The following is a 14413-nucleotide window of genomic DNA, read 5'->3' as shown; positions in this document are numbered from 1 at the left end:
ATATAAAGTAAGCAAACACAAAGGTAGCAGCTCATAACAGAGTGAGGGGTTGGGAATTTGAGTAAGTGAGGGAATTTGAAGTGAGGGAATTTGAAGTGAAGGAGGAGGTGCTGTCCTGGCCTTTTACAATAAAGGTGTGGCCTGAGAGAGGGAGCCAGGAACCAGCGGCAGGACATGAGAGCTGAGGCCCAGAAGCATTAAATAGGTGAGCAGATGGGTAAGTGGTTGGTGAGTTTTAAATTCTTTTCTCTCTATAAACCATTGTCATAAGAAACCATCTGGTTCACCAATGTCCTTTATGGAAGGAAACCTGCCGTCCTTACCTGGTCTGGCCTACATGTGACTCCAGAGCCACAGCAATGTGACTGACTCTTAAATGGCCTAGAAAGCCACTCAGTTGTATCAAACCACTAAAAAGTAAATAAAAAGGAATAAAACTGGACAGAATCAACCTCGGCACCAGAAATGACAACTCAGCAAACCCTGTAAAGTCCTCCTTACTGACATCTGGGAGCTTGTGCCAAAATTGTGAGAGATGACTCACAGATTGCTCAAGCAACAGCCTCGCATAATCATACTTATCGAATCATACTTACAGGTAATGTCCTAGACCATCACCATTCCTGGGTATGTCCTGCCCTATGTTAGCAGGGAGTTGCCCTGGCAGTCCTCAAAATCGACTCTGAGCAACACGAAGTCTCATGGCAAGGAAACCACCTGATTATCATGGACCACAACCACCCCCACTCCCCCCTCCCCACTGTCCCTCAGCTGATGAATCAGTGCTCCTCCATGTTGAACACCACTTGGAGGAAGCAGCCAGAGCGGAAAGGGCGCAGAATGTACTCTGGGTGGGGGACTTCAATGTCCATCACCAAGAGTGGCTCGGCAGCACCACTACAGGCCAAACTGGCCAAGTCCTAAAGGACATAGCTGCTGGACTGGGTCTGCAGCAGGTGGTGAGGGAACCAACAAGAGAGAAAAACATACTTGACATCATCCTCACCAACCTGACTGCTTCAGATGCATCTGTCAATGACAGTATCAGTTGGAGTGACCACCTCACAGTGCTTCTGGAGATGACGTCTCATCTTCACACTGAAAATGCCCTCCGTCGTGTTGTGTGGCACTGCCACTGTGCTAAATAGAATAAATTTCAAACAGATCCAGCAACTCAAGACTGGGCAACCATGAGGCGCTGTGAGTATCAGCAGCAGAACTGTACTCAATCACAATCTGTGACCTAATGGCCCAGCATATCCCCCACTCTACCATTACCACCAAGCCAGGGGATTAACCCTGGTTCAGTGAAGAGTGCAGGAGGGCATGCCAGGAGCAGCACCAGGCATACCAAAAAATTAGTCGTCAACCTGATAAGGCTACAACACAGGGCTACTTGTGTGCCAAACTGCATAAGCAGCAAGCAATAGACAGAGCTAAGTGGTCCTACAATCAATGGATCAGATCTAAGCTCTGCAGTCCTGCCACATCCAGTCGTGAAAGGTGGTGGATAATCAAACAACTCACTGGAGGAAGGGGCTCCACAAATATCCCCATCATCAGTGAGGGGGCAGCCCAGTACATCAGTGCAAAAGATAAGGCTGAAGCATTTGCAATAACCTTCAGGCAGAAATGCCAAGTGGATGATCTGTCTCGGCCTCCCCCAGAGGTCCCCAGCATCACAGATGGCACAGATGCCAGTCTTCACCTAATTTGATACACTCTATGTGATATCAAGAAATGGCTGAAGGCACTGGATACTGCAAAGGCTGTGGGCCCTAACAATATTCCAGCAACAGTACTGAAGACTTGTGCTCTAGAACTTGTCACACTGCTAGGCAAGCTGTTCCAGTACAGCTACAACACTGGCATCTACCCAGCAATGTGGAAAATTGCCCAGTATGTACTGTACACAAAAAGCAGGAACAATCCAACCCGGCCAATTGCTGCCCCATCAGTCTACTCTGGATCATCAGTAAAGTGATGGAAAGCATCATCAACAGTGCTATCAAGCGGCACTTGCTTCTCAATAACCTGCTCACTGATGTTCAGTTTGGGTTCCACCAGGGTCACTCAGCTCCTAACCTCATTACAGCCTTGGTTCAAATATGGACAAAAAAGCTGAACTCAAAAGGGGAAGTGAAAGTGACTGCCCTTGACATCAAGGCAGCATTTGGCTGAGTGTGGCATCAAGGAGCCCTAGCAAAACTGGAGTCAATGGGTATCAGGGGGAAATCTCTGCTGGTTGGAGTCACACCCAGCACAAACTGTGGTTGTTGGAGATCAATCATCTCAGCTCCAGCACATCAGTGCAGGAGTTCCTCAGGGTAGGGTCTGAGGCCCAACCACCTTCAGCTACTTCGTCAATGGCCTTCCTTCCATCATAAGGTCAGAAGTGGGAGGTGGTCATTCACTGATGATTGCACATGCGCCATCCGTGACTCCCCAGATACTGAGGCTGTCCATGTCCAAATGCAGTAACATCTGGGCTTGAGCTGACTGGTGGCAAGTAACATTCATGCCACACCATTGCCAGGCAATGACCTTCTCCACCAAGAGAGAATCTAACCATCTCCCCTTGACATTCAATAGCATTACCATCACTGATAATTCACTAATGTAAAGGAAATATCTTTTCTTTTCCTAACATTACTGTGGGATATTGAAGCTTATGCAGGCTTTTTTTAAAAATTTGCTCATAGGATGTGGGCATCGCTGGCCAGCATTTATTGCCCATCTCTAATTGCCCTAGCTCAGAGGGCATTTAAGAGTCATATTGGAGTCTAGAGTCACTTCCTTCCTTTATTTTCTTCCCGAAAGCGCAGGCCATAGAGACATGAATGATTTTTATATTCTGGAAAAAGTAACTTCCAAAGAAAGGTTGAAACAATGGGATTTACTTGGTCGGGAGTCACATCTTAGTGAACCAGATGGGTTTTTATGACAATCGACAATGGTTTTATGGTCATCATCAAACTTTTAATTCCAGATTTTTAGTGAATTCAAATTTCACCATCTGCTGTGGTGGATTCAACCCCAGGTCCCCAGAGGATTATCCTGGGTTTCTGGATTACCAGTCCAGTGACAATCCCACTATACCACCACCGCCTCCTCCTGTGGGTATGTATGTTTGTGTGGGTCTAGTTCAATTAAACTGCAGAGTCAGGCTGCAAGTTTGAAATCATCAGAAGAGGTTAAGTGTAAAACAGGCATCTGAAATGGAGATGGATAAGCTAGGATGAAGTCTCAGCAGATATAGTGTGAATGCAAGTTGCATTTTTAGATAAGGTGGGAGGTTGTGAGATTTTCAAAGGGACATGATTAGATGTTTACAACTGGCAAGATAAATAAGGCAAAGTTATTAAGTTTATTTTTCATGACAGTGCTGGCCATTATGACAACATGAAAGATTTTTATGTTCTGGGAAAAGTAACTTCCAAAGGAAGGTTGAAACAATGGGATATACAGATCAAAAAGGAAGGAAATATATTTAAAGTAAGATGAAAAGCTGTATGGGTGTGGCCATGTGAGATCTTGAAAGGTGGACTGGGTGAAACAGACTCGTGGAAAAAATCTCTAGCCACCCTGGGGAAGTTTGCTGTTCCAGTAACCAAGATTGTGTTTTTGGAGTCCATTGTCGAGTGAGAGGGAGAGAAAAGCCGTGAAATACCTCCCTTATAGCAACATTGGGTGCTTGTGACAATATTGCTGGATGTTTTATAGATTAAGAATCTATTTGGACTGTTGCCTGAAAGGGGTGTGTAGTTGAGAGTCTAGTTAAGTAAAAAACCTGTGAGAACTGTTTTCAAACTAAATGTAACTGTGTAACTGTAGTCTTCTGTGTTTGAGTTGTCTTTTATTTTGTTAATAAAAGTTTTAATTTAATCTTTAAAGTCTCAAAAGGTGGTAGTGAACTCATTGCTTCTGACTTCAGTGCACAAACCTTCTTGTAATAAATATAAATTACAAAATCGCTGTGATAGCACATCCAAGTTTCCCTTTGGGATTTGGTCAGCCTGGCAAATACCAATTGCCATATCATAGCACTATCAAAATCCTAGGGGTTACCATTGATCAGAAATTGAACTGGACTAGCCATATAAACACTGTGGCTACAAGGGTGGGTCAGAGGCTAGGAATCCTGCAGCAAGTAACTCACCTCCTGACTCCCCAAAGCCTGTCCACCAACTACAAGGCACAAGTCAGGAGTGTGATGGAATACTCTCCACTGGCCTGGATGAGTGCAGCTCCAACAACACTCAAGAAGCTTGACACCATCCAGGACAAAGCAACCCACTTGATTGGCACCCCTTCCACAAACATTCATTCCCTCCATTCTGATGCAGTATATACCATCTACAAGATGCATTGTAAGAACTCACCAAGGCTCCTTAGACAGCACCTTCCAAACCCACAACCACTACCATGCAGAAGGACAAGGGCAGCAGGCACATGGGAACACCACCACTTGGAAATTCCACTCCAAGCCACTCACCATCCTGACTTGGAAATATATCACCATTCCTTCGCTGTCACTGGATCGAAATCCTGGAACTCCCTCCCTAACAGCACTGTGGGTGTACCTACACCACATGGGCTGCAGAGGTTCAAGAAGGCAGCTCACACCACCTTTTCAAGGCCAATTAGGGATGGGCAATAAATGCTGACCCAGCCAGCGATGCCCACATTCCAAGAATGAATAAAATAAAAATGATCTTGGTTCAAGAGATCCAGATGTACAATCAGTTTTGGTGGGTTAGAAATAGCAAAGGACATAAGTCACTGGTTGGACTAGTTTATAAACCCCTTAACATTATCTATACAATAGGACAAAGTATACATCAATAAATTATGGGGGCTTGCAAGAAAGCTACTGCGATAATTGTGGGTGTCTTTAATCTTCACAACGATTGGACAAATCTAATTGGCAAAGCTAGCCTGGAGGATGAGTTCACAGAGTATATTCGGAAAGTTTCTTAGAACAATACATTCTGGAACCTACCAGGGACCAAGCTATTTTGGACCTGGTAATGTGTAATGAGGTAAGATTAATTAAAGATTTCACAGTAAAGCAACTTCTAGGCAAGAGTGATCATAACATGATAGAATTTACAATCGGAGTATGAAATGTGAGTCCATAACTATTGTCTTAAACTTAAATAAAGGCAATTACAAGGATATGAAGACAAAGTTGGCTGAAATGGGCTGGGCAAATAGTTAAAAGGTAAGACGGTGGAGAAGCAGTAGCAGACATTTAAGGAGATATCTCAACTCTCAACAACAATATATTCCACTGAGAAGAAATACTCCACCAGAAGGATGCACCATCCGTGGCTCACTAAGGAAGTTAAGGGTAGCATCAAACTGAATGAAAAGGCATACAATGCTATGGAGATTAATGATAGGCCAGAAGATGTGGAATGACTAAAAAATTAATAAAGAGGGAGAAATTAGAGTATAAGAGAAAACCAGCAAGAAATATTAAAACAGACAGTAAAAGCTTCTACAAGTATGTACAAAGGAAAAGACTAGCTAAAGTGAGCACCGGTCCCTTAGAGAGTGAGACTGGGGAATTAATAATGGGAAAGGAGGAAATGGCAGAGGCTTTGAACAAGTGTTTTGCATCTGTCTTAACAGTAGAGGGCAGAAAAAAGCATCCCAAAAATAGTCGAAAATTAGGAGGCAAAAGAGAGGGAGGAACTTAAAACAATCACCTTCACTACAGAAGAAGTAACGGGACTTAAGGCTGCTAAGTCTCCTGACCGATAGCCTGCAACCTTGGGTCTTAAAGTAAGTGCTGCAGAGATAGTGAATGTGTTGGTTGTAGTCCTCCAAAATTCCCTTGCTTCTGGAACGTCCCTCACTGCTGGAAAGTCCCAGTTGATTGGAAAACCAAAAATGTAACACCACTGTTCAAGAAGAGGGAGACAGAAAGCAGGAAACTATAAGCTTAATGTCTATCATTGAGAAAATGCTGGAAACTATTAGTAAGTAGATAGTAGCAGGACATTTAGAAAATCACAATACGATCAGGCAGAGTCAACATGGTTTTGTGAAAGGGGAATTGTGTTTTACAAATTTATTAGCGTTCCCCGAGGATGTAATAAGCAAGTTTGATAAAGGGGAACCAGTAGAAGTAGTGTATTGGGTTTCCAAGAAACTTTGTATAAGTTGCCATATAAAAGGTTACTACAGAGGATAAGAGCTTATAGTGTTGGAGATGATATATTAGCATGGATAGAGTCATGGCCAACTAACAAGAAACAGAGAGTCAATATAAATGTGTCGTTTCAGGATGGCTGACTGTAACTAGTGAAATGCCACAGGGCTCAGTGCTCGGACCTCAACTATTTACAATCTATATTAATGACTTGGATGAAGGGACCAAGTGTTATGTAGCCCAATTTGCTGATCAGGAAAGCAAGTTGTGTGGAGGAAACAAAGAGTCTGCAAAGGGATACGGATAGGTTTAAGTGAGTGGGCAAAAATCTGGCAGGTGGAGTATAATGTGGGAAAATGTGAGGTTGTCCACTTCAGCAGGAAGAATAGAAATGCAGAATATTTTTTAAATGGGGAGAGAACGCAAAATACTGCAGTACAGAGGGATCTGGATGTCCTTGTACATGAATCACAAAAAGTTAGCATGCAGGTACAGCAAGTAATTAGGAAGGCAAACAGAATGTTGACCTTTATTGCAAAGGGGATGGAATATAAAAATATGAAAGTCTTGCTACAACTATACAGTGCATTAGTGAGACAAAAACTGGAGTACTGCATACAATTTTGGTCACCTTACTTAAGAAGGGACATACTTGTAGTGGAAGAGACGGTTCACTAAGCTGATTCCTTGAATTAGGGGTTTGTCTTATGATAAGTTTTCTTATGAGGAAAGGCCGAGCAGGTTAGGCCTATACCCATTGGAGTTCAGAAGGATGAAACTGATCTTATTAAAACATAAGATTCAGAGGGTGTTGGACAGGGTAAATGTTAAGAGGATGTTTTCCCTTGTGAGGGAATTTAGAACTAGGAGGCACAGTTTCAAAATAAGGGGGCTCCCTTTTAAGGCAGAGGTGAAGAGGAATCTCTTCTCTCAGAGGGTTGTTGATCTTTGGAATTCTCTTCCCCGTTAGGCTGTGGAGGCTCAGTAGTTGAGTATGTTCCAGAGAGAGAACAAAAGATTTCTACATTTTAAAAAGAGCGAGGGATACAGGGATAGTGCAGGAAACTAGTGTTGAAGTAGAAGATCAGCCGTGATTTCATTGAATGGCAGTGTGCTTGAAGGGCTGAATGGCCTATTCCTGTTACTATTTCTGATGTTCTAATGTTCCCTAGCGAGAAGTAAAGACTGGGTTTTTTTAATTCTTTCATGGTTGTGGGTGTCACAGGGTAGGCCAGCATTTATTGCCCATTCCAAATTGCCCTTGAGGTGATGATGAAGAGCTGTCTTCTTGAACCACTGCAGTCTATGTGGTGTAGGTACACCCACAGTGCTGTTAGGGAATTCCAAGATTATAACCCAGTCACAGTGAAGGAATGGCAATATAGTTCCAAGTCATGATGATGTGTGGCTTGGAGGGGAACTTGGTGTTCCCATGCATCTTGCCCCTCTGAGGTGGTAGAGGTCACAGGCTTGGAAGGTGCTGTTGAAGGAGATTAAATATATTCAAGGTGAAGTTAGACAGATTTGTGATTGACAAAGGAGTCAAGGGATATGAGGGGCAGGGGGCGGTTGTGGGGAGGCGTAGCCAAGGAAGTGGAGTCAAGGCCACAGTGAGACCAGCCATGATCTCACTGAATGGCAGAGCAGGCTGTTTGGGAAGGGGTGAGTGCGGGGGTTGGGGGTGGTGCAGATAGCCTTCTCCTGCTCCTATTTCTTATGTTCTTATGTCAAACACGATTTCCCTTTCACAAAATCGTGCTGACTCTGATTGTATATCCTATGCAAATGCATTGTGGAACATAAACAAGAAAGTATTTTTATAATGTATCAATAAGGGTTAAAGAAAGAAGAATGAAATTTCATAATTTAACTAAGTTTTGAAAGATAGTGGCATAATTATTACAACTAAGCCCCTGCATCTTTTGATTTTAATAAGGTAAGTAATTATTTTAACTTCTACCAGTCATGTGATATGCTGATTCAGTAAATTTGATTACTGCAGCACAGGGAAATAAGGTCACATTTAGGCCACAGATTCAATAGTAAATCTCAAAGTTGCAGTCAAGAACCTGGACTACCTGCTTGGAACATCACAAGAGAGCTATTATCTTTAAGTAAAAACTTCAAGGAGACATATATAACCTTACCCTTAAATGTCTGCAGGTCAAAATGGAACTAAATATTTTGTTATGCAACAATGTGCTTCTAGACAAAGCGATTTTTCATTTTAACAGAAGTACTTATACTCTGGCGCAGTTGTACTTTTTATACTCTGGCGCAGTTGTACTTTTTATACTCTGGCGCAGTTATACTTTTTTAATCAAAGCATTTTCCATCTACATTCATAGATTCTGGCAGCATAATTATCCAAGTTGGTGTTTTACACAATTCAAGGTCAGGGTACAGAGGGAGTTGTGTTCCATTTTTAGGACACAAGCGCAATACCCACAGCAGATTCCTCGCAACCTCCTGATCAATGGTTAACCAGAAAATTATAAATAGGGGTGTCTAACATACAGCCCACGGGCCAGAGTCCAGCCTGCCAAAGGTTTCTATCCAGCCCACCTGCCAGTATTCGAAACACAGATAAGTAACAAGTAAGCGGAAGTGACAGATTGGAGGAGCTGTTCCTCCAATCACACGTTTACTGCTGATAGGCTCACCAGTGAGAGACACAGTCTGTAATTGGAGGACCAGCAAGTAGTGGGAAAATGCATAGCCACGCTCAGCCTGCGGCCTGTAGTCTGTAGCAGCAGTAGTGAGAGAGGCAGCAGCTACAGTGGGGTGGGAAGACAAGAAGGAAGTGGCTGTTGGGGGTTGCGGGAGAGGCAGCGACAAGACAGTGGCTACAGCGGTGAGAAGCAACTAGGAAGCAGCTGAGAGGGCTGGGCAGGAGAAGCTGTCTACTGTCAACATTCAACGAGGTTCACTATCTCTAAGGAGCAAGGTCACCAAGCAGGTCACTTGAGACGTTTACGGGTTAACACTATACCCACTGGCAAAACGCCAGTGATGATGAGGAGTCTGGCGATGTGACACCAGAAAGAAAAGTAATGGATGGCATCCTCACCACATTTCTCTGTCTGCTAGCTGAAAACAAAACATTTTCACTGTTTCGAATGGGTCACGGGGCTATGCCAATCACTGTCATCCCAAGTGTTTTCGAGAGGGAACGCCAAGGGGATTGGAACGTCGTCCCAGAATTCTCTCAAGCACTCCCAGGAAGTGGCTACAGAGCATCACTATCAGTGGATCCAAAGTTTGGTTGGTTGGTTGGGTTGGGGGTTTGGGGAGGGCGGGGGAGAAAATAATCTGAAAGAGTGGCTGTGCAACACGAGGAACAAAGGTGTGTCAGATAAGTGGAATGTAAATAAATGCCAGGTATGCAGTTAGAGATCACAGGAGGGAAAATAGCAAACATCAAGCTATGTAAGAAATGAAGGAGAGCTGTATACCTTGTGACTTTGCCAGATAAACAATCTCCTTTAATTGCAGTAGGTTCTATTTCCCATGTATAACATGCAGCTGCTCTGATGAATTGCAGTTTCAAAAACCTTCAGTGGAAACAGTTTATTCTGATTTAGAGAGTACTGCTGATTGGGATGAACTGTCAGACCTGGATGTCACAGACGACATCACCCTGTTGGCTGAAGAATCATGTATGCTCCAAGACATGACCACCAGTCCCGAGAATAGTAGTACCAAGGTTGATGTGCGCATCCGCTACAAGAAGACCAAGGCAATGACAACAGGTCAGCAAGAAGGCCCATTACCAGAAGGAAACAGAAAATAGAAGACGTCAACTGCTTCCCCCACCGAGGAAGCAACATCTCCAGCGAGGCTGACGTAGAGATTGATAAGCACACAAGAATAGGCAAAGCAGCATTGTTCTTCCAGTGGCTCCAAATGGTGTAGGCAGCCATCAATAACCATCAACAAGCTGCGACTCTACATGTCCATAGTAGTACCAACAGCAATCCATGCCAGTGAGACATGGAAAAGACCAGCAAAGGTGTCACAAAAGTTGGGTGTCTTTCACCAGCACTGCCTACATAAGATCCTGGGTGTCACATGGAGACACAGCATCACCAACGAGGAAGTACTACAGAGGATCAGTCAGAGGCACCTGCAGGGCATCATGACAGAGAGATGCCTGAGGCTGACAGGACTCGTCCTTTACTCCCAGACTTATACCCCGCCCGATTGGTAGTAGAATGAACACCACCAGGTGGAAGATGACCACAGGGCTGGTCAAAGACCAGCAAAGTAGTGTGAAGGAGGACCTCAAAGAGCGGGACAACATCTGGGCTGGAGTGGAAAAGATTGCGATGGACCAAGGCCAATGGTAGAGTCTTGCTGCCCATCGTCCAGCATGGGACCAGAATCTTGCTGCCCATCGTCCCACACGGGACCGGATTCTTGCTGCCCATCGTCCCACACGGGACCGGATTCTTGCTGCCCATCGTCCCACACGGGACCGGATTCTTGCTGCCCATCGTCCCACACGGGACCGGATTCTTGCTGCCCATCGTCCCACACGGGACCGGATTCTTGCTGCCCATCGTCCCACACGGGACCGGATTCTTGCTGCCCATCGTCCCACACGGGACCGGATTCTTGCTGCCCATCGTCCCACACGGGACCGGATTCTCGCTGCCCATCGTCCCACACGGGACCGGATTCTCGCTGCCCATCGTCCCACACAGGACCGGAGTCTTACTGCCCATCGTCCCGCACGGGACCGGAGTCTTACTGCCCATCGTCCCGCACGGGACCGGGGTCTTGCTGCCCATCGTCCAGCACGGGACCAGAGTCTTGCTGCCCATCGTCCAGCACGGGACCAGAGTCTTGCTGCCCATCGTCCAGCACGGGACCGGAGTCTTGCTGCCCATCGTCCAGCACGGGACCGGAGTCTTGCTGCCCATCGTCCAGCACGGGACCGGAGTCTTGCTACCCATCGTCCAGCATGGGACCGGAGTCTTGCTGCCCATCGTCCAGCATGGGACCTGAGTCTTGCTGCCCATCGTCCAGCATGGGACCGGAGTCTTGCTGCCCATCGTCCAGCATGGGACCGGAGTCTTGCTGCCCATCGTCCAGCATGGGACCGGAGTCTTGCTGCCCATCGTCCAGCATGGGACCGGAGTCTTGCTGCCCATCGTCCAGCATGGGACCGGAGTCTTGCTGCCCATCGTCCAGCATGGGACCGGAGTCTTGCTGCCCATCGTCCAGCATGGGACCGGAGTCTTGCTGCCCATCGTCCAGCATGGGACCGGAGTCTTGCTGCCCATTGTCCAGCATGGGACCGGAGTCTTGCTGCCCATAGTTCCTCTGGCCCCAGGCAGGACAAAGTCTGAGTAAGTTGAATGGGGATGCCAGCAATTGATTGGATACTGCAAGATCCAAATATATAACTGCAGAAATTTTAAAATGAAAGATATTGATGGGATAGGGAAACTATTCTAGGGCAGGGGAATCCAGGGTTTTAAAACTTGAGCGCGGCTGTTCAGGAGTAAAATCAGGAAGCACTTTTTCCTCACAAAGGGTAGTGAAAATCTGGAATTCTCTCCCTCAATAGTCTGTGGATGCCTGGGAATAATTGCAGCTTTCAAGATGGAGGTTGTCATTTTTTTATTATTAGGGAAAGGCACCATGGAAGATGAATTTGTGGTACAGACCAGCTAGGATACAACAGAATGATAGAACTGGCTCGATGGGCTGAATGGTCAATTGGTGCTCCTATTCCTGAATTTCTAATCCTTCGTCTTTCCAAAATGTGCTCACCCGGCCCTGTCTGAGAGAGAAATAAAACTGAAATGTGGCCCCTCACCTGAAAAGGCTGGACCCCCTGTTGTAAACCATCACTGAGAGTGAGGTGTTCTTAAGCAAGAACATGACTAAGCCAATTCCAGCTTTATTACGTAACTGCAAATCTACTTAAAGGAAAGGTGGATTAACTCTTGTAAACATTCATTCACAGGTCCAGCCAAACCATTTGGATGAATTTTCAAAATAACTACTTCTACTGCTTTTACCATACTCCCCAGTTACAGGAACACCCAAACTAGCGCTCTCATGACCAGGTCAGACACTACATCATAACAGTGAAATTCTGCACGAAATAACTGACGATCAAACAACTCTGAACCGGCAGAAAGGTTGTGGCTCACTGAAAAAGTGTTCAAGGGTCATAATCGACTGATCTAAAGTGTGTTTATGCTATCTGCAGAAGTCTCCAACTGTTCAAACTGCTGTATTAAAAAGAAAATAACATTAAAACATTTACGCCAAGTGCCCTGGAAATTATAAACTGTAGCGATTAAGGAGTCGTGCACAACAGTAGAGAGCTGCTGCACCATATCAATCCAAATCCACCGAAGAGTTTACCCTGTCCTTCGATGAGCAATCCTCCCCCTCAGTTACATATTAAAATGGTCACACAATTACCAGGCACGTTCTATATATCTAGTTTGCAGATCATGACTTTTTTTTGAGAAGACAGGTTTAACGCTTGAATAATTTAATGACACTGAATTTTCAAGCTCGTTTACAAATACATCTCTTTTGTCCGCCTCCCAGTGCAAACTTTAGCCTCAATTAAGCAATTCTTTGCTGCTTGTTTAGCTAATATCTTGCATTTTTTGAAAAAAATACCTCGGCGATGGTGGTTGATCCTGGTGTTCCTATACACACGCAGCGCCCTGAAAAAAAGTGAAAAATTCCTTGTACTTATCTTTAATAAAATAAACACGTCGTTCGACAAAAGTTACAAAATAAGGAGCAAAACGCTTCATTTAGAACGAAATGCTGATCATGTACCTCCAATTGAGTCTCGCAGTTTCTAAACTGCACCAAATGTTTTTTTCCGGAATTAACTTCTTGCTAATCATGACGTTGAGCATTTTTCGGGGGGTTAGACCTATCAGGATGGAGTATTAAATGAAACTGAATGAGGATAGGGACGCCAGGATAGCAGCTTGCAAAACCTGCCACTGAAAGCTGGGGGTGAGACGGAGCTTCCGGTAAAACCCGACATAAAGCCAAACTATCATTAAACACACGTCATTGTATTAAGCTTTCTCGTTTACGATTTACAGAAAAATATCTTTAGTTTTTAACTTGCATCTTTCAAATTAACGATTTGCAGACTAAGGCCGTAGTTATACTGCAGCTAATGTCATAAGGTTGACTCTGCTGCCTGAGATGGGTAAAAGTCAGTATTTTGTTTAAGCACCTGATGACCTCAGGTTGACTGGTATCATGGAACAGCAATGACTTTGCATGTCTGCATGTCATTCTACCATGATTGCTAATATGCAATCTGTGCTGGGCTCCTCCATCATTGAGGATGGGGATATTTGTAGAGCTTCCTCCTCCAGTGAGTTGTTTAATTGTCCATTGCCATTCACCACTGGATATGGCAGGACTGCAAAGCTTAGATCTGATCCATTGGTTGTGGAATTGCTTATCTCTGTCTATCACTTGCTGCTTATGCTATTTGGCACACAAGCAGTCCTGTGTTATAGTGTTACACCTCATTTTTAGGTATGCCTGGTGCTGCTCCTGAGATGCTCTCCTGCATTCTTCATTGAGTGAAAGAAGAGTCATTAAAGGAGCTCCCTCTTTTGCCTTCAATCTGGAAAGTGAGGGGAGAAGAAATTTAGTCGCAGGCCAGAAATCCACTAAACTATAGATCAGTCTCACAAGCAAATATTGATTGGCCTGTTTCAGGTTATCACCATCAAATTTTCTCCCTCAGTGTAGAACCTCCACACCGAGCCTCTACATCTGCAATAATTTAGCTCTCAATCCTGCAGCGAGATAGGAAGCTGGAACCAATATTTGACAAATTAAAGCATTGCTCTTCTGTGAAACAAGAAGACACTGCCTCTAACATTTCCTGGCATGAAGTTGGTAACTTGGAATAAATTATTTTTAAGAAGAGCTCTTCAAATGCAGTTTACAATCCTTCTGAGGGTTTGGCTGTTCTTGAAAATTATTCCACAAAATCTAGCCTGCCCCAACTCACCTCACTCTCTAAATAAGAGTTAATCCTGTCTCAACTTCAATCCCGAAATGAATTTGGTTCTATTCACTCCCTGTATGTCATGTCAAGTGACAGATATGATTGTGGGAACAAAATCAATCACTTTACCACACCCTGTATAGAAACACAATTACTCTGAACAAGGTAGAAACACACCTGCAGTTCACTCATCCTACATTCAACAACCAAACTCGAGAAACAATTAATTT

General features: G+C 44.6%; 1 protein-coding gene across 13 annotated transcripts in view; it reads right to left on the bottom strand.

Annotated features, from left to right (window-relative positions):
* Positions 1–13074, bottom strand: part of LOC121270758 (elongation of very long chain fatty acids protein 5-like) — a 63647-nt gene extending 50573 nt beyond the window's left edge. For 5 of the 13 annotated variants that reach the window (XR_005941605.1, XR_005941602.1, XR_005941601.1 and 2 more), the window contains exons 1-3: positions 12977–13074; positions 12812–12858; positions 5715–5909 (exon numbers count right to left, since the gene is read on the bottom strand). The gene's annotated coding sequence lies outside the window, so the exon portion shown is untranslated. The remainder of the gene's footprint in view (positions 1–5714; positions 5910–12811; positions 12859–12976) is intronic. The other 8 variants (XR_005941609.1, XR_005941608.1, XR_005941607.1 and 5 more) reach the window with 4 other exon arrangements.
* Positions 13075–14413: the final 1339 nt, after the last annotated feature.

Source organism: Carcharodon carcharias, chromosome 28, assembly GCF_017639515.1.
Source record: "Carcharodon carcharias isolate sCarCar2 chromosome 28, sCarCar2.pri, whole genome shotgun sequence".
Taxonomy (NCBI): Eukaryota; Metazoa; Chordata; class Chondrichthyes; order Lamniformes; family Lamnidae; genus Carcharodon; species Carcharodon carcharias.
Note: the sequence above shows the minus strand (reverse complement) of the source record. Positions and strands in the feature narration are given on the sequence as shown.